The 18,480-nt window shown below is 54.1% G+C and overlaps 1 protein-coding gene and 1 long non-coding RNA gene across 7 annotated transcripts in view; one reads left to right on the plus strand and one right to left on the minus strand.

The window, feature by feature from the left end:
- RIPOR2 (RHO family interacting cell polarization regulator 2) overlaps positions 1-18,480 on the plus strand; it is a 117,020-nt gene that overhangs the window by 40,779 nt on the left and 57,761 nt on the right. Inside the window, exon 1 of one of the 6 annotated variants that reach the window (XM_053915574.1) lies at positions 14,678-14,895. The exons of 4 other annotated variants lie outside the window; for them this stretch is intronic. The gene's annotated coding sequence lies outside the window, so the exon portion shown is untranslated. Of the gene's footprint in view, positions 1-14,677; positions 14,896-18,480 lie in introns of those variants that run through there. One more of the 6 variants, XM_053915573.2, reaches the window with a different exon arrangement.
- Positions 3,136-14,731, minus strand: LOC123480750 (uncharacterized). Its single transcript, XR_008425789.1, has 3 exons — positions 14,455-14,731; positions 13,501-13,597; positions 3,136-6,423 (listed from the first exon to the last, which is right to left on the minus strand). It is a non-coding gene; the product is annotated as an uncharacterized lncRNA (long non-coding RNA).

The raw sequence follows: 18,480 nt of genomic DNA on the forward strand, positions 1-18,480 counted from the left end.
GTCTAGTCTAACTTTTCAAGAACTCTATCAAGTGATTTCTGGAGGAGCACTAGCAAGTTTTGGGGGATTACCCAAGTATTCAAGTTCATTGAAGGTAATTTCAAGGGCACAGATACCTACTAGATCCTCTCGCAGTTGAACATGTGGATGTCTGTCTTTCTGCTGGTTGGTCCTGGCCTCTGAAATGTCTAAAACCACGACTTGGGTTTTGGTGGCAGCTTAAATCTACTGGGGCTTGGTGGCTGCTGGCCAGAGTCCCTAGCGTTGCTTTAGTCTGAGCCACTGCAGTTGGACCTCGGGGTCTATTGTTCTACTTGGAGGTGTTTTCTCTGGTTAAACCTACTTTGGTATTTCCTCCCTTCATGATTTAAAAAATGATCACAGCTAGGACTTGGTGTCACCCGCGACGGTGCTAATGAGCGCCACCTACAGGCCTGTGCTCGCAGTGCGGGCTGCACGCCCCACCTGGCAGGGGTCAGGCCGGGCGGGTCGGGCTTGGGAGCCCAGCACCTCTGTGGAGCATCCGTGAGCTTTAAGGTCATTGTTTCAACCTCAGCAGGCCTGGTACAGAGTCAAGTTGGGGGGCGGGCAAGATTCAGATTCAAATTCTCACTTGGCCTCATACTGCCTGTGGGACTTAGGCAACTTATTTGTTTTGCTAACCCTCAGTGCCCTTTGCGGGGACATGGGACAGCAATACCTGTAGGATTGTGCAGATGTGTTCCAACGAGCTTCCTCATGTTGGCATCACACTTCTCTACGTTCCAGACTGATTGTCTCATTTAACTTAATCTCCGAAGATTACGGACAGGATTCTTGTAAATCCAACATCTGGCACGTCTGTGTTTGATTTCCAGAGTCACGGCTCATGTTTGCCAGCTTCCGTGGAAGTCTGTCCAGGGGCTGATCATTCCAAGCAAGCTCTGTGTGGGGTCACTGGGAGAACGCCTCTCTGGGATTGCAGCGCCTGGGCGTGGCCACTTCACCTCGCCGTGCCTCGGTTTACTCACTTATAAAACAGAGTACAAGCCTCATAGATGGGCAGGTTAGCGGTCGTTACCGGGCCAGCGCTTTGCCTAGCACGCAGGAAGCTCTCAATAAACACTAATTCCCACTACGTATTCACACACGCGGCTCTACAGAACAGGTTGGAAAGTGACGCATAAAGAGATTCAGTACAGAGGTTTTTGACACGTCCGGCTACCTGAATATATTCAGGATAGGACTTATTTACAGAACTGGAGCTGAGAGACAACTTTTCAGAGGTCTGCAGTGGGGGGAGCAGCCCTGGAGAAGGGGTCAGGGGCCTGTACCTGCGGCTACCTGTCTGTAGAGTCCCCCACGAGCCATTCAACCTCTCAGGGCCTCAATCTCCCCTGAAACAGGAGGCCGGGGCACACGTCCTCTAAGATCTCGTTCTGCGCTGCAGCATTGTTTCCGCACGGCGGATTGCCTCCACCTCAGAGACTCCCGTGTCCACAGGTGTCAGCCGGGCTTCCGGCCCACCTCGCTGGCCTAAGAGCGCAAAACGCTTTGGGTACAATGAGTTTCCTTAACACAAAGGAAGAAAAATGCCGAGAACCTTGTTGCTAAGGCAACCGTATTTCCTTGTAATGGACACATTGTTAAAGGACTCTCTCCCCCTTAGGCACACAGATTTAGAACAGAGGGCCATTTGGTTAAAAGTAAAAATACATTCATCTAGATGTATGGACCACATAAAGACCTGGGGAGGAAAAACAATGGGTTGTGCCCACAAATATATTTTTTTACCTGCCTTCCTGAGATCCTGTTTGCTTCAGCTACTGTGTTCTGCAGTTACAGAAAATGTTAAGGTTCACAGAACGAAGAGGCACTGGTGTGTGGCTGTGCTCCTGGGGAGGGAGGGTCACCTGTGGGGAGAGAGAGTGGCTGTCGTTCACCTACTGCTGGAGAGACCCTGGTATTTATTCCCCTCTCTTTTCTCTGTGTGTGTGTGTGTCTCTCTATCTCTCTGTTTCTCTCTGTCTGTCTGTCTCTCTCTCTCTCACACACACACACACACACACATACACACACAGTCTGGCTTTCCAAACACCACCACCACCGCCGTCTTCATGCTGGTTAGGAAGCAGATGGTCTCGGGTGCACTACCCTTCCCTGGGGGAGTGATGGACCTGACCACAAGGACCTGAGAGCCCAGTGAGCTGGGGCTGGAGGAGCCTGTCACTGTGGGTTCAAACTCGTCAAACGAGAGGGCTTGCATCAGTTCTGTCCCTGGGCCTCCGGGCCAGCCAGCCTGGCACGGGTTGGTCGTACTGGCGGGGGTTGGGGAGCGGGGGGTAATAATAGTAGGGATAACTATAACAATCCTGATGATGATGATGGTAGACAAAAAGTGCCAGGCGCAGTGGAGGCCTTGGGCCAGCCTCCAAGTACAGAGCAGGGTTGGTGTGTGGGAGGAAACACCCCCACGGGGCGGTCATTCGGTGGGTTAGCAGCCGGAATTACTCGCTGGCCCGAGTTCAAGCTGCAGTGAGAGCTTCCTCCCTCAGAACCGGAGCCCTGACTGCCTCTGTTTTCAGCTCTGCTCGGGAATTCGTGGTCAAGCGCAATGACCGGAATAATAGCACCGCAAGTTCACAGTTATCAGTGAAAAGTGTTTCTCAGGCTCCTCTGTTCCTTGGACACTCACATACCTTTTAAGATCTCACCTTTGGAAAGACCGCAGGGGCCTGGGAAGCTGGGCCAGGCCATCAGAAGTTCCCCAGAGCCGGTGCGGCGTGCGAGAATGCTCCCATCCCACGTCCCTGCCTCTGGGAGAGTTGTTCCAACCTCTACAAGGAAGAACGCTCCACAGTGGAGGGGAACGGGCCAAGGGAAGCGCCCTCGACTATCGCTCTCAGACCAGCTGACGCTCTTAGACCAGCAGGTGGCTGGGAAAAAATGCCACTCACATTGAAGCTACCCTCTCTCCTGTCCCCAAGCCAAGAACAAGAAGGGAGCAGCACTTCCCATTCACAGGGAGGGAAACATTCAGCTCAGAGAGAGCAAGAAAACTGCAAAAGGTGTGTCCAGAAAAGAAGGGTCAGGGAACCCACAGCCACTTCCTGTCTTCCTGTAGAAACTGCTTAGGAAGCCAAGGGAGATTTTTTTTTAAATAGGTAAACAATGGTACAATCTGTGGTAGTCTGGCATACTTTGACGTTGTTTACTGAAGTATATTCGCCCTTGCCAAAATTAAAAGAAAGAGGGACGAAAGCAAGATTAGATTAAGATTATGCACAAAACTAATAATCCCAAAAATTCAGACTGATTGAGTCATAGTCTCCGGAAAAAGTATGCAAAGCAGAGGCACGTTGGCTGGAGAGTCGGAGCTTTTTGCTCAACGAGGCCCCATTTCATGTCGTATGAATGAGATCCCTGTTATTCAGCTATGTTGGACCTTTCTCAAAAACACCCATACCTGGGATCTCCGGGGACCCCAGCAACAGGCATGGAGGAGGGGCGGGAAGAGGCTGCCCTGGTTTCCTAGGTTGAGAAAACTTGGCCACTCTTTGCTTTCACTATGTGCCCCAGCTGCCTGGAACAATGTCCACTCTGGATTCCTGGACAAAAGCTTTGGTTGGCAGCCATCCTCCCTGCGCTCTTTGTCACTGGGTCTTGGAGCAGACATGGCCCCCCTCCCCTGCCCCCGCAGTAATTCATGCCTGTGTGACCTTGGCCTTGGATTCCCGCAGAGCGGTCCCTTCCCAGGGATGTCCAGGAAGGCTCCTGCAGCCACTGCCAAGGAGCTGGCGTCCTCTTAGGAGCACGCACTGAAATAGCACATGGCATTGCAGCTACGTGGGCTCTCAGCCACCAGTCCCCCCTCCAGGGACCACACAGTCACCTGCTTAGATCAGCCAAGGCCAGCAAGGGCTCACTGTCACACAAATATGTCAGACACTCGCTGAGTGTCTCTGCGAGCTGCCAGCAGTGTTCTTAGGGAAGGAACGCAGCACACTGACCTTATCTTCTATGGGACTTGAGCTGAAAGTCCAAGTATATGTAGACCTGCCCACTACACATGTGTCCAAGCAATGTTTTTACAGAAAAAAAAAGTGCAGTTGTTGTGTCAAGAATGAAACTCATCGGGAGCACGGCCCCTGTTCCTTGAAAGCGGTCACTTCACCTGCGCAAGTCAGCACACTCAGGAGAGCAATGGCCCGTCTGGTTCACCACACCTCATGTGGCCCGCGGTGCTTAGCCGGTGTCGGTGGACCCTACTTCTCCTTTGCCGCAGATGGCTAAACGTTGCCTGTTGATTGCTTGCCAAATAGCTGTGGCACTAGGGGAAGATGTTTACAATTCGGTTGATTTCAGAAGAGGTTCTAAAGATGGAAAAGGTATTAGAGGAGTCCAACCGAAAGGACTATTTCAAGTTCCAGAAGAAAGAAAAACAAAACAAAACAAAACAATAGTGACTCATCCTAGCGAGTAAAAATGGAGAGAAGAAAATGAACCCCCAAATGCAGGTGCTGGCAGGATGCTGGGCATGCGCGCACTTTCTCGAAGATCAGTGGGTCCCGGGCTGTGCTGGGGCTGAGCACAGGTGTGGCCCGGCTGGCTGGGAGGCCAATGACCCCACAGCAGGTGCTCAGGGTGGAGGAGGGGCCACCCGGACTCAGGCGTGTTCGGTCCTTGTCAAGAGACAAACCAGGGTGTTGGAACTGAAAACCACTTCACTTCGTGCTGCGTGCCGAGAGCACATCTTGTCAGTCACCCTGAATTCCCCGTCCAGAAAGAAAGAACAACCTATGTGACCGTGTTTAGATTGTGTTTTAGAGAAAGATTTTGAGCTCTGCTGGAGAAGCAGTCAAGAGGCAGGTAGAACAGCCGGTTTTACTCCAGCAGGCAAATTAGCGATGATTTATACGGTCGTCAATCTTTCACGTGTGGACGTTCCATGTCTTAAGCTTTTCCCACTTGCCTCTGCTTGCTTAACAAATGCCTCAGGCAGAGACGCTGAAAGATCGGTGATGAACCCTTGTAAAGTAAAACTTTTGTTCCTTAAAATGTAAAAGTAAGAAAAATGAGTTTTTGGAGTGGGGGAGGTTTCTGTTTTCCCAACTGAGGAAGCGAGAAAACAGTGTGGCGAGAGTTGTAGAGGTTCTCGTGAGGAGGTAACCTGGTGAACAGAGGAAGGATCTCGGGGGCGTTTCCTCTGCTGTATGACGAGGTTTAACCCTGGGAAATAATCATTTGTAAATCAAATAAAGAGGAGGAAGAACAAGGTACTGCCTTCTGGAAACTGAGGAGGTTAGGAGGATATCTTTTCACCCTAATTTTTCCTTTTTGGATCCGTGGGAGTTAAAAGTTTAAATATTTACACTGTACAACTCAAACAGCCGGTCCCTCCTGCCTCTTGACTTCACTCTAAACTGTCCATTCCGGGGAAGAAGCAATGAGCCAAGAGGCAGGGAGGAGATAACTTGACTTTCGGATCACAAACGGAGTCAGCTGGCTGAGCAGGTGCACATCATTCTGTTTTCTGGATAAATTAGCATTCGGGGAGCTGTGAGAGGGAGTAGGCTGGAAAACTGTCTGCAGTGGGATTTTTCTTCCTAGTTATAACAGTGCAATGAACTGGGAGGATGGGATGTGAAGAACAGCACGTCGAAGAATCAGAGATGCAGGTGTGATTTGTGGAAGGCGTTCTAAACCACGTTCAGATCAATCACATGACCCAGTGTTAGGAAAAGCAGCCCCTTCAATGGCCAGTTTACATGCTGAGTGGTGCCAAGGATGTCTTTAGGGTGGGGCGTGTCTCAGCCCCTATGAATCTCCATCAGCGTCTCTAAACACTAAAAACTAAATAAGAATTTTAAGTCTTAATAGAATGCTTTTTCAGAACACGTTGCTATTCTGAATGGTCTGCACTCGACAGTCTGAGTAAAATATTGTACTCTTGCTCTGCAAACAGCCTCCGGCGGAAGACTAGACCCCGCCCCCCAGCTCCGCCTCCGCCGCGAAGTTGCCATGCTAAGTACTTTGCAGACAGAAATTCTAGGGCCGCTGCTGTTTTTCAGTCTTTGATTTTTACCATTGAGAATTCCCAGCTGAGGAAGGAAAGGTAGCAGAGTGCAAAGAGCAAAATATATGGGCTCAAAAGACCTAGTGCAACGTACTGGTAGTTTGATTGAAGACAAATTACCTAACGTTTCAGAAGCTGCACTTTCTCTCTCTCACCTGGAGATGAGGATAATGGTGAGGAGGAGAAGGAGGAGGATGGGGTGGTCCTGGAGACGGCAATGGTGACGGTGATGTGGTGAAGATGATATTGATGGCGGCGGTGACGATGGTGACGGTGGTGATGGGGATGATATGATGATTGATGGTGGTGATGTTGGTGGTGGTCATGGGGATGTGATGAAGATGATGACTGTGGCGATGGTCATCTCCCTAAGATATTACCATGAAGTTAAAGGGGATCGTGTGTGAGATCATGGGAAACCATTAAGGGCTTACTGTGTAGGTGTCAGCTACTCTTTAACCGTGATTTTCTCAGCTGATCCAACTCCCCCCTCCCCCGCCCCCGCCTCCGGTGTCTATACAATCACCTCTTCTACTCCTGGCCTGTGATTGACACGGACACGGCTGATGAGGACAGAGCTACTGAGACTGCTCACTCCCAGATGCTTTCCTGCTCATGAATGAACAAGCCCGCTGCTCTTCCATCTCCGCCAGCTGACCAAGGCGGGTCTCAGAATAACTCCACCGCTTGGCACAGAATAAGAGAGTGATTTCCTACCCATTGTTCATGCTCTCGCCAATCTGGTCTCCCTCTGAGAAGCCTTTGAGCATGAAAGAGTAATAGAGGCTATGGCGGTTTTCTTTCGGACAGAGTCCCCCTGCCTTGGTCAGGGACCCAGGAGGTGATAATTATTCTCTCTAACAGTGTCCGTAACAATATGAAAACCCTATTTCCCACGTAAATATTTACTTCCTGTAAACACACCACAGTTAACTGCTTCCCCACCTTTATTTGTTAAAATGTTTCTAATACAAAGATGAAACACACTGAAATTTGAATTCTATATATGTTACAGCATTTTAGGACAGTAATTAACAATTAAGATTTTAGCCCTGGCCAGTGGGGTTCAGTTGGTTGGAGTGTCGTCCTGTAGACCAACAGGTCACTGGTTCAATTCCTGGTCAGGGCACATGCCTGAGCTGCAGGTTCAGTCTGTGGTTGGGGCACGTAAAAGAGGTGACGACTGATCAATGTTTCCCTCTTACATCGATGTTTCCCTCCTCCCTCCTCTTCTAAAAATCAATAAGCATGTCCTCGGGTGAGGATAAAAAAAAATTAAGATTTTATATGAAAACTTCACAATGTCCCCTCTGGTGGTGTTTTGTTTTTACTTCCATTGCTTTTTAAGTGTTTTCAATGGGAAAGCCTCCCGGAGGAAATCGTGATAAGCTGCGTGTGTGTTGGTGTGTAAATATCTTAATGTGCGCACACTCACATGGGAGGACAGACGTTAACTCTGCTGCTTCATGCTCCACGGATGGGGCAGAGCACCAGGGAACAGGGTCGGCCTGCTGTGAGCCGATCAGCAAACGCCTGCTGAGCACTGGCCGGCAGGAGCTGTGACCGGGGCACAGAACTGGGCAGTTAGGTCACAGTTGGGGTTGGAAGATGCTGCCCCTCAGGAGCTAATGAACGATTCGGAGAAAGAAGATGTGTTCTCCCACCGGTTTAGAGACATCCCCCGAATGTCTGCCTTGTGCCAGTTTCCATTGTGTTCAGCTCCTGGGATCCACGGGGAAATAACACAGCTCCAGCCCTGGAGAAGTTATACTGTGGTGGAGCAGGCAGCAGCCAAACAAGTGAAAACAGGGAATGTCGGGTGGGGAGACAGAGTTCCAGGGAAGTGAGGTGCCTGGGAGACGCAGAGCGCCGAAGTCCGGGAAGGCTTTACTGGCAAGTGCCCCGAGGCTTGAAGGAGCTGTAGGTCTGACCTGGCCGAACGGGGAAGAATATTCCAGAAAGAGCCAGGGGGCCAGTGCAATAGATAGCTGCGTGATGTGACCATGCAGAGGGCGGAAAATAATGAGATCTGGAGGTTTTGGAGGGTCCAGGCCTTGGGAAACCTTACAGGCCATTGTAAGAATTTTGAGTTTTACTCTGTGGGCGTCACTGGTGGGCGTTGAGCAAAGTGACATAATTTGATTTGCTTTTCAAAAAGAGCATTCTGACTGTTGTCTTGGAAACAAAGATGAGGCCTAAAAGGCAAAAGCAGGTAGGCCAGTTAGGAGACTGTTGAAATAAGCCAGAAACAGAGGTGGGGACCACACCAGGCCTAGCACTAACTGGGAGCCTGCTGGAGGGAGTCAGCCTGGGGGTCAGGGGAAGGAGGGGCGATGGGGCCACAGGGGGCCAGTTTGGGACAATTACATTTGCCCTGTGGCTATAAATAGTGGATGACTCCGTGAAATCCAACGCCAAGCACCCAGAATAGTGGGCATTCAGGAAGTGTCAGGTGAAAGGTTGATGATAAGGCAGCACCTAGGAAAACCATTCATAGATTTAACTGCAGCTCCTGGGGACTGAGCTATGCAACCTACGCAGGCTGTTCCGTAGAGCTGGCAGCTCAAGAATGCAATGCAAACTGCTCTCACACACGGAGGGGACATTAAAGGAAAGGTCAGAGCAGAGGGCAGGCTTCGTGGAGGAGACTGTTTCCGCCTGATCTCCACCCTCACTTGGCCGGCGGCATTCAGTGCCCTTTTGCTTCAAGGCCGCACATCATAGGATCTGAGCTGGACGAGACCTGCAAAGCCTTTGGTCTGCTCTCCTCGGAGAAGGCAGGCAAGGCATCAGTCCCTTTGCCAACCTCCCTGCCTCCGCCCTTCCCCAGGCGATGTATTGGCCTCCCTGGGTCACAGGGCCACTCGACAGTCAGGAACTAGCAGTCGGCACATGGCTCCTGTTTTAAGTCAAGCCCCCTGAGCAATGTCTTCAGTCGCCTCTCTTTATCCTAATCCTGGGGAAGAGTGTCCTTCCTCCTGTAAGAGAGTCTCTCGTGTCCTCGAAAACTATTAACAGGACAAGGGAACATGCCAGCAACTCCCAAACACAGAGACGGCTAGTCAAATATTTGCATTCCACCAGGCACTGGAGCTGAAGGCTTCACGTCTGCCAACAAGGGGCCGGTGTTCTCGGAGTGGTGAGGATCTCAGTGGCCTGTCTGTGGACTGGGGTCTGAAAGGCAGGGGCACATGGCCTACAACCCACAGCTGCTGAACTTGAATCCCTCCTTGAGCGGCCCCTGGGGCCATGAGGCCAGTGCCGGTGGGGGCAGCGCCATTCTGGCTCGGCCACTCTTGGGTGCAGAGCAGGCATTCAGTTTCTCTTCCTCAAGGAGCCCCTTGAGGCTGGCAGAGTAGGGGGTCGGTGGAAGCCAAAGCCATCTGTCCCAGGCCTGAGTCAGCCTCTTCCTGCTGCCACCATGAAAACTGGACAGGATCCAGGGGAAGGTATCTAAGGGGGTTGCTCAGAGAGGCTACTCTCTGGAGACTGGCTTCAGCCAAAGGCCCGGCATGTGTCACCACTGCTGTGCAATTTTCACCGCCAGTGGCCTTTGCCCCAAGGATGGATTCTGAACATGACAGTTGATGACACTTCAGGGGTGTGAGTGACGAATTCATTGTCAAGGGCGTGGTGATGCTGCAGCCTCCCTGCTGGCCTGGCTGATTGTGGAGGGTGACAATGCCGTGTCCCGTGGTCACAGCGCTCTGCCTGGGACGAGGGCTGTGTGTGAGCAGATGAGGGCAGAGGGAGCAGGGGCCATGCCTGGCGTCTGCTCCACATCGGCCTGTGGGCTGAGCCAGCTGGGGACGGGGTCGGATTTCCACTTTCACCTCTGCAGGGAGAGTCTCCGGGGCCCAGGGGTGATCTAGTCTCCAGTCCCTGACTGGGTATAAAGTGTATGATAGTGGGGGAAGTGTTAGCTGTGAAGGGGTGGCTTAGGGAGCACAGGGGTGCTAGGCCTCGAAGCCAGAAGGGCATTGAATGGTCTCCAGGCCTGCAGAGGGCAGGCACACGCCTTCTGAGCACGCAGGAGCCAGCCCACTGCCTGGGAGCAGAGCAGTGAGGGCTGCCATCCAGGCACGGAGCCCTTGGGCAGGAGGACCCTCAGGCACGGCCTCAGGGTCCTTCCCGGGGGGCGGTTAAGCTCCTTGGTGTTCTCTGTCACTCTCTGGTTTTGTCTGAATAGTAGTAACTGGTCATTCGGCCTCACGGAGACTGGAGCAGAGGTGAACTGGACTCCAAAATAATATCCATGGAGGCTGGGAAAGCTAACCACCAGCCACAAAGCTTGAAGTCCCATTTAATTACTTAAATTTTTCCCCCTATACTTCCTCCTGCAACCCCTCCTGAAGCGACAGCCTCAACTTTGTGCATGAGAAAGGGAGTGAGCTCTGGAAAGGTTCTTTGTGTAGCTGGAGGCAGTGAGAAGGAAATAAATTAAATGAAGAGATTCCATGTAACAACAGCTCTGGCCTAAAACTGAAGAAATAAAAATAATTAAAGGGGTTCCCTAAAGCAGAAATATTTTAAAAGGAGGAATGACTGGATAAAGGAGATTTCACATTTTTTCCAGTAACTCAGAGGTGTTGGTGCCTGTCAGAGCTGTCCTCAGTTAGAACAGCTGGAGGAAGGGTGACTTACAGAGAGATGATGTACAAAGCTGCGGGTGGCACGTGGGGACCCAGTGGCATGCTCAGGCCAGCGTTGCTGCCGGGTCCAAAGGGTGGGAGAGGGTGTGAGAACCTTTAAGGGGACAGAGCTGTGGAGCAGGTGCCTGGAGGGGACATAGCCAGCCCAAGGTGCCCTCCCACCTCCTTCCCTTTCTCCCATGTCCCTTCCGGCTTCTCAGAGGTTGAAAATGGTCCCTCCAAGGATCAAGGAGAGAGACAGGTGGAACCAGAACAGGAATAGCCACCTGGGGGACTAAAGGGGCCTGGGGCCACAACATAGGTAAATTAGCTCAGAGGACCTTACAGACAAGTCTCTCCTTGTGTGTCCCTCCCCCACTCCCCAACCCCCGGCCCCATGATGAGAGAAAAGAAAAGGATTGATTATAAAGGGAAAGTCAATTCAGAACCTTAAAAGTCTACGTATCCAGTACCTAGCACTGTATTTACACATATGTATTAATAGCTTCTGATAATTTCTAAACTCATTTTGAATTATTTCATACTTATTTTAACATCTTTGAGTAACAGTTACTCAATTAAATGTATACCGTTTGCTTTCGGCTTTATGGGATTCACGGCTTAGGAACTAGTGAACTTAACATTCTGCCAAAGTGTTTGTCACCCAAGAGCAGAGGTTCCCAAAATGAGCTCTGAGGACCCCTGAGGCTTCCCAAGACCCTCTCAGGGGGTCCCCGAGGTCCTCGATGATTTGTTAAAGCTATAAAGGGGTTTCATGTAGCTTGTGTTACATATAATCTAAAACATATGAAATATAAAATGGCCAGTCTAGATTATGTTATTGTGTCGCGTGTCTTGACCAGAAATCGAGAACGGCTGGCCTAGATTACAGCATTGCAGAAAATGGCTTCTACGTGTAATTCAGCAATAACGCGCGAGAACCCAACCGCAGGTCTCTGGCTGGAGGGGGACTGGCTGCCGCACGTGGGGCATTTTCTGAACATGTTGCTGAAGGTCTTCTAGCCACGCAGCCCCCGGGTCCCTGGGTGGGGAGGCTGGAGGTGGGGTGGAGTCAGGCTCCAGGTCCGGGCGAAGCGAGAGACGTCAGTTCTACCCTGGGTGTTGGCCACACACGCTTCCCATTGTGCAGGCAGATAAGTGAGAATGGCAGAGTGGCCCTCTGGGCCACTCCCCAGAGGGCCTTATCTTCAGTGCCAGACCCGGGCAGAGGCACTGGGGGCCTGCTCCCCGCGGTTCAGGGCCCTGAGCAAGGCCCGGCTGCCCCTAGTGAGGAGGAAGTGTCCTTCTGTAGGCACAGCTCCATGGCCTGAAAACGCTCTTTCTCCAAAAGAAAAGGTGGCTGAGCCCTCAGGGGCATGGTGCAGTTCTCGTCCCTGTCTCGTTGGTAGTTACTGATTGTCCCTTGCACTCACCGCCATGGGGGTCACCATACGGAGGTGGCACTGAGCACCACTCCTGACGTCAGGGAGCTGATAAATGAATGGGGGGGGGGAGGGGGCACCAAATAGCTGGGGCAGAAGGAAGGTGTGGCAGGGCGTCCATATTCCGGGGACGTGGGACTTGCAGGCCACGTCAAAGAGGTGCTGTGTGACAGGCCCCCCTGGCCCGGCAGGTTCTCAGAGACGAACATCAGAGCCGCCGAAGCTACAGAAGTTCTCAGCAGGGACCCTCTGGGCCCTGGAAGTGGCCTGAGCAACAAGGCGGAAGCAGGAACTGGCAAATGTGCGAGTCAGAAGGAGGCTAGGTGGTCACATTGTCCAAACCCTCCCCGGACAGGCGAGAACAGTGCGTTCGGCACAGCCGGGACTGCCTGCGTTTTCTACAGGCAGAACCCAGACAGAACCCAGATGTCTCAACGCCAAGTCCAAGTCCCTTCCCAGCTGTTCCTGCACACGGAGCCCCAAAGGACGAGCTCAGGGCTGGCACGGCACAGGCTCCAAGAGCCACACCGGAGTGCTGGGGAGGGGAGGCACTGGATTTTACACTCCTTCCAAGGGTGGTCCTTACGCACTTTATAAATTAGAGCGTCAGAAAGATAAAGAAAGGGAGATGGGTCAGCGCGCAAATGGAGAATGAGCAAGTGTGAGCAGGTGTGAGCAGATATGAGCAGGTGGAGGGTGGAGAGCGACCCTGTGAGACAGGAGTGGGGAGATCTTAGGACTGGCACCCCTCCAAGCTGTGCCTTTGGGTGACCAAAGGCCTCCAGAGGACGGTCACAGAGCAGAGAAGGACTTTCCAAATCAGGGCGTTAGATCTGCTATCCACGTGGATACTTAGCATCATAGGACCGAAAAGAGATTACCCGGTAACCTCACTCCGGGCCTCGTCAACCAGCCCAACAGGAAAAGCCAGAAGGCACCCGCATCACAGGCAGAAGGAATAGGCAGGAACGTAATGGATGGGGGTCGATGGCTATAACCAGATCTCTGCGGCCTGCCAACCAGAGCTTCAGCTTGCCTTCCCTGTGGGTGTTTGGGCGAGTTCCGAACTCTGCATTAGTATCTGAAGCTCTAGTGCAGGAGAGAAGCTGGCTGCCCCTTGGATGCCCTTCGGACCATTGCGTGTTCACCGGCTCTGATCAGTGGCACAAGGAATATTCCAGGGGGCGTGTCCCGTCTGTCCCCTAACCCAAAACTGACTTCAACCACACCCATGAGAGAAGAGCAGAATACACTTCAGCTGTTCAAAGGAACCACGTTCACTGCTGCTGAAGTTCAAACGGTCTTTCTTGTGTCTCAGAAATACCCAGAACTCCCACAGCACCCACGGGACCCCCTCTTCCATAACACCCACCTCGTGTTCAGGGCCGTCCTCCCTGCCAGGCTCCAAGGGATGGTTCCAGGACTTCGGGGTCCACCTGCGTCTCCCGCCCTGAGCAGAGTGCCTGCACCTAGAGGGAATGACAGCGTGTTGACATAAGAGCTGTCATCTGTACGTGGGGTTGTTTTGAACTCACACCGACACTGGGGCAGTGCAGGGGGGGCGGGTCACTCAGGTTAAACTGTCTCCTTTGGACAGACCAGTGCTCTCCTCGGAAGGAATGTCTCCATGGGGATTCGAGCTGTCCGTCGGAGGAAGGGCAGAGGGAGGTGGGTGTCTGGAACCAGCCAGCTGGGACAAAGGGCCCAGAGGCACAGACATGGGACGGTCCATGGAGCACACTGAGCCCTGCTGTTGCGTCCTGCCGTGGTTGTGACAGGTTGACTGGCCCTGGTGTGTGCAGCTCACATTCCAGGCCGGGGTCACATCTCCTGGTCACCCCTGCAGGTGGGTGTTTTCCATGTTGACATCCTCGGAGGGTCCCTTCTGGTCACCGATTCCTACTAATTCCCTTCAGGGACTGAGTCCCCCGCTGGGGGGGGGGGGTGCGCTTGCAGGGCATCCTATTTAACGTGTTCTAAATGCACAATGTATTCTGTGAGGTGGCTTCACAGACAGGGAAACTGAGGCACAGATCCCTATTTAAGACCTTGTTTCTGGGTCTTAGATGTGGGCCCCACATGCCTTCCACTCCCCAAAATTCTTCCCATGGAGTGTGTCTGCCTGTTGGACAGGCCCACGCTTTGCTCCAGGGGAGCTTCCTGTGCAGCGCAAACCTACCAGTCAGTCAGAAAACAACTGTCGGTCCCCATCAGGACGAGACCTCTCTGACACAGGCTGGGGGTGCGTGACTCCCACAGGCTGCCACCCCCACCCACACCGCGTGCGGTCACTCACCACACCACACACCCATCTACACATGAGCACCGTTTCCACGCACCGCCTCTGTTCCAGACCCCAGGTCGCTGGGAGGCCAGTCCGTGCGGGCGGGCCCCGTCCTGTCCCGCAGGGCGCCGGCCTGGGCGCGGGTTTGCCGGCGGCGACCCTGGCGCGGCCTCCGAGCGTGAGCCGGCTCAGGCAGCGGTCTGCTGTCTCCACCACCCGCCCGCCGGGTGGCGCCGCTGCCCGCGCGCTCCCGGTGCTCCGGCCCGCGCGCGCGCCCCCGCCCCTGCGCGCTCCTCTGTGCTCCGCGGCCGCTCACCTTCACAGAGCTGCAGACCCTGCGTGGGGACCGGCACTCTCGCTGTCCCTGCGCCCCAAGGCGGGCTCGAGCTACCTGCCGAGCCGCTGGGACCGAGGTGCTGCCACGGCGCCGACACGCCCGAGTCTCCCCGCGCCCCTGTCATGACAAGAGGCCATCCTCTCTAGGTACGTGCACCGCTCTCCTCGCTCCTTGTCGTGCTGGGTTTGCTCTCAGCCCCAGGGGTCTGCCAGGCGGGCGCTCGTTGGGACCGGGTCCCGGGTTGCGCGCTGAGGGGCTCGGTGTGCAACCCCTCCCGAGGGATGCGACGTTGCCGACAGCAAGGGGCGCACAGACAGAACTGAGGTGCGGGGGGCAGTGGGGTGAGGAGCCCGGGGCAGTGCCCGAGTTGGGGACGCACAGGCCCCTCCATCCGTGCCGTGGGAATGGGACGCAGGCGTCCTGGGAGCCCGCCTCAGGTCCGGGGTCGTAGATCGCGGGCTCCCAGGGGTCACTTGCCCCCTGGCTGCCGGGATCGAGCCTGGCCGTGGACCGGCCTCTTCCCCGCGGGTCTGGATCTCAGAGCGGTGGGGGTGGGGGGTGGGCAAGAATTGGGAGGAGAATGCCAACCAGCTGGAAAGGTGGGGGAGGGGTGGTGCACCTGAGGCCGGCGATTCCGGGCTGGGGAGGGGTCTGGAGAGGGGAAGCCTGCAACTGTCCCCTGGGGACCACACCTACTCTCTGACCTGGGGGTGAGGGGTGGGGGCGCCTCGTTTTAAAGGGAGTGGGTGCTGTTCGATGTTAGACTCTCAGGAGCCATGCCGGTTTAGGGTGGCGGAGAGCCCGTGCAGGTCCTTGGTGCGAAGTGGAAGTGACAGCTGTCTCCAGAGCAGGGGGCCCAGCTGACAACCTGAGAGACCCGGCTCATTTGGGGGGGGGGCGGGCTGGTGCAGAGGGGAGACTAGCAGCCCAGGTCTTATCCTGGAGATCCGCTCGCACACACGCGCTGCTCCTGAGGCCGAGTGGAAGTGCACACGCCGCCGCAGGGAACAGTCCTGCCGTTCCCAGAGAACGCTGGCCGGCTGTCCTCCTCGCTCCCCACGGCCGCTCAGCTCCACGCACGTGGCTGAAGTTTCGGACCGACTCGTCCTGTCCCCCATTCCCAAAGACAGTGTGCTTGGCCTGTGTGGGGCCGGACCTCTGCTGTGAGCGTTCACCCCTTTGTTATCCGGCACCCAACCATTACTGCCCTTTCCCCCCCATCAGGTAGATCTCGCTCGGAGACTGTTCCTCACCTCCTGCCCATCCCCGCCACCCCCAGCCCGGTATCCCTACTCACTGAGTTCCCCTCTGGCCCCGCCCCTTCAGCCCTTCTGGACCAGCCTCTGAGTTCCCCGTTAACACCCACATCCACCCCTTTGTGTCTCCATCCCAGGGTGTTCTAGCCGCCACGCAGCCAGGGGGTGTCAGGGGGGACTTGCTAGGAACCGGTGGTCTGCTCTCTGGTGGGTCACTAAGAAGCAGCAGGGAGCTCTGTCCCTCCGTAGGAACACGTTGCAGGGGTGCCTCCCCAGGGTAACAGCTGCCAGAGGAAATGCCTCCCCCACCCCCACTTCCTCCCATCTCAGCCCTGAGGGGAGGGGGGGCTGCCTCCTGGCTCAGCACCCCTTCGGGTCAGATCTTGCCAAGTCATGGCTGTCCCCCAGGAAGGCCATGTGTTTGTCTGTCCTGAAGTCTCCTGCTCCCAAAACTCTGAAACCCTCAACGCGGGACACTGCTCAGTGCAACCCTGCTGGGTCTACATGTTGCTTTTTCCAAAGACTCCATTGGGTGCTGCTCCTCTCTCCCTCTGACACCCCCACGTGAGATTTTGCTTTGGACATTTTGTCTTTCGCATACACGTAAAGAAGTAGCAAGCCGGAGCAGGGAAAATTGAAGGCACGCAGCGGGGACCCCCACAGAATTGTGCCCGCTGGGACACAAATCGCAGACGGGCTGTCCTTCCTTCTGTTGCCTGCACGGTGAAATGATTTCCAGCAGGGGTGCCCTGGAGCAGCCAAGGAGCCTGGAAGGAGAGAGGATTTAGATCTGTAGAGGCTGATAATTAAACTCACATCAAAATTCCACTCTGGAGCTGTGAGATCCAGCAGCTTGGGGCCTGGCCGTCCATCTGAAGTCTCTGGGTGGGAAACATCCCAACTATGGCGAAGGCCAACAGCCCAGAGGCAATACCCACCACATGCCCGCTTCCGAAGGTAACCACGTCCCTGGTTACCAAATGGTCTTCTGTTTTGGTTTAATTTGTGGATGATTGGCTTGCTGTGGAGGGTGAGCCATGTAGCTGGAACATTTCATGTTAAACCGTGGGATCGGGAAACCAACAGCCCCTCAAGTTGAAGAGTTTGTAAACCAGTGTTTTATTTCACTGGTCACTGCATTCATTGGGTTGGGGAGAAACAATAAAAAGCCGTTTGTTTTCATTCTGCAAAGAAGCCGGAAGTCTAAAAGCAGTGTCTTGCTCTTCTGGGGAGGCAGCAGTGGAGGAAGTGAGAGTCTGTTGCAGCACAGTCTGGGCGCTCGGGGCAACGGGGACTCCACACTCCGCTGGGGTGGCCTCTGCCGGCAGCAGGCTCCTCACCGAGGTTGTTTTCGTCCCCTGGCCGAGCTCCTTGTGTGGGAAGGGATAGACAGCTCGTGTTTATGGCTGTTCACCCAGAAAAGAATACAGCCTAGAAGAGAGAAGGAAGCGGTGGAGTTGGGGCTGGGGGTGGGGGACGAGGGACAGAGAGGCAGACTGCTCACGACCGGCCTCCCGGAGGCAAACCGAGTCGAGCACCGTGTCACAAAGCAGCCGTCACGGGAACACCTACGATGGGGTTACTAGAAAGATCCGTTCAGAAAGGAGACGTTCAGGAGTGTGTTGCTTTCCGTTTCTCTCCACTCTCGAGTCCACATCCTCAGAGAGAACATCCCGGCCCATTTTCCCCAAAACGAAATCCTGCCCCTTGTGCATATGGAAGCCCGGGAGCCACATCGAGGGAGCCAGAGCCCTCGGCATGCTTATCTCGAGTGAATTAATGTCGAAACACCCACAGGCCCTTCCCCTCTGGGCTGATGGCCAAGGTTTCGGGGTCACAGTACGCTCATCCCCCGCTGGTTGGAAATATGCCCTAAAAATAGTAGACGTCTTCATCAGATGTTTCCACAGGCTGTCCAGAAGTGGTCATGCTACGCGTGGCCGGATGCCGGTTGTCCGCCCTCCGAGTAGGCCCTGGACACCACCTCTGTTTCCCTTACTGTGCATTCTCTCTTTTTTCTTTTTTAATTAGTTGAGTTATTTTTAGAGACGGGGCAAGGGAGAGAGAAAGAGAGGGATAGAAACATCAACCACTTGCCCCTCATGTGCACCCTGACTGGGGATCAAAGCCATAACCCAGGTGTGTGCCCTGATGGGGAATCAAACCGGCAACCTGTCACTTGGTGGGATGACGCCCAACCCACTGAGCCACACCGGCCAGGGCTACCGAGTGGAGGGGATGAGTGTTTTCACACATTCGTTACCTGCATTACAGAGAAAACCAAATTCTTCCAGCAGCAAAAGCAAACAAGGTGTAACATTCCCTGAACTCAAAACAAGCCCCTGCCAGACCGAGAGGAAGGGGCCAGACGAAGGAAACGATTTCCACACTAGTTAGCATCCTGAAATACAGGGGCCAGCACCTATAACACCCCTCTTTTATTACAAACTCTTCTAACACAAAATCATCAGCCTG

Source organism: Desmodus rotundus, chromosome 12 (assembly GCF_022682495.2).
Source record: "Desmodus rotundus isolate HL8 chromosome 12, HLdesRot8A.1, whole genome shotgun sequence".
NCBI lineage: Eukaryota > Metazoa > Chordata > Mammalia > Chiroptera > Phyllostomidae > Desmodus > Desmodus rotundus.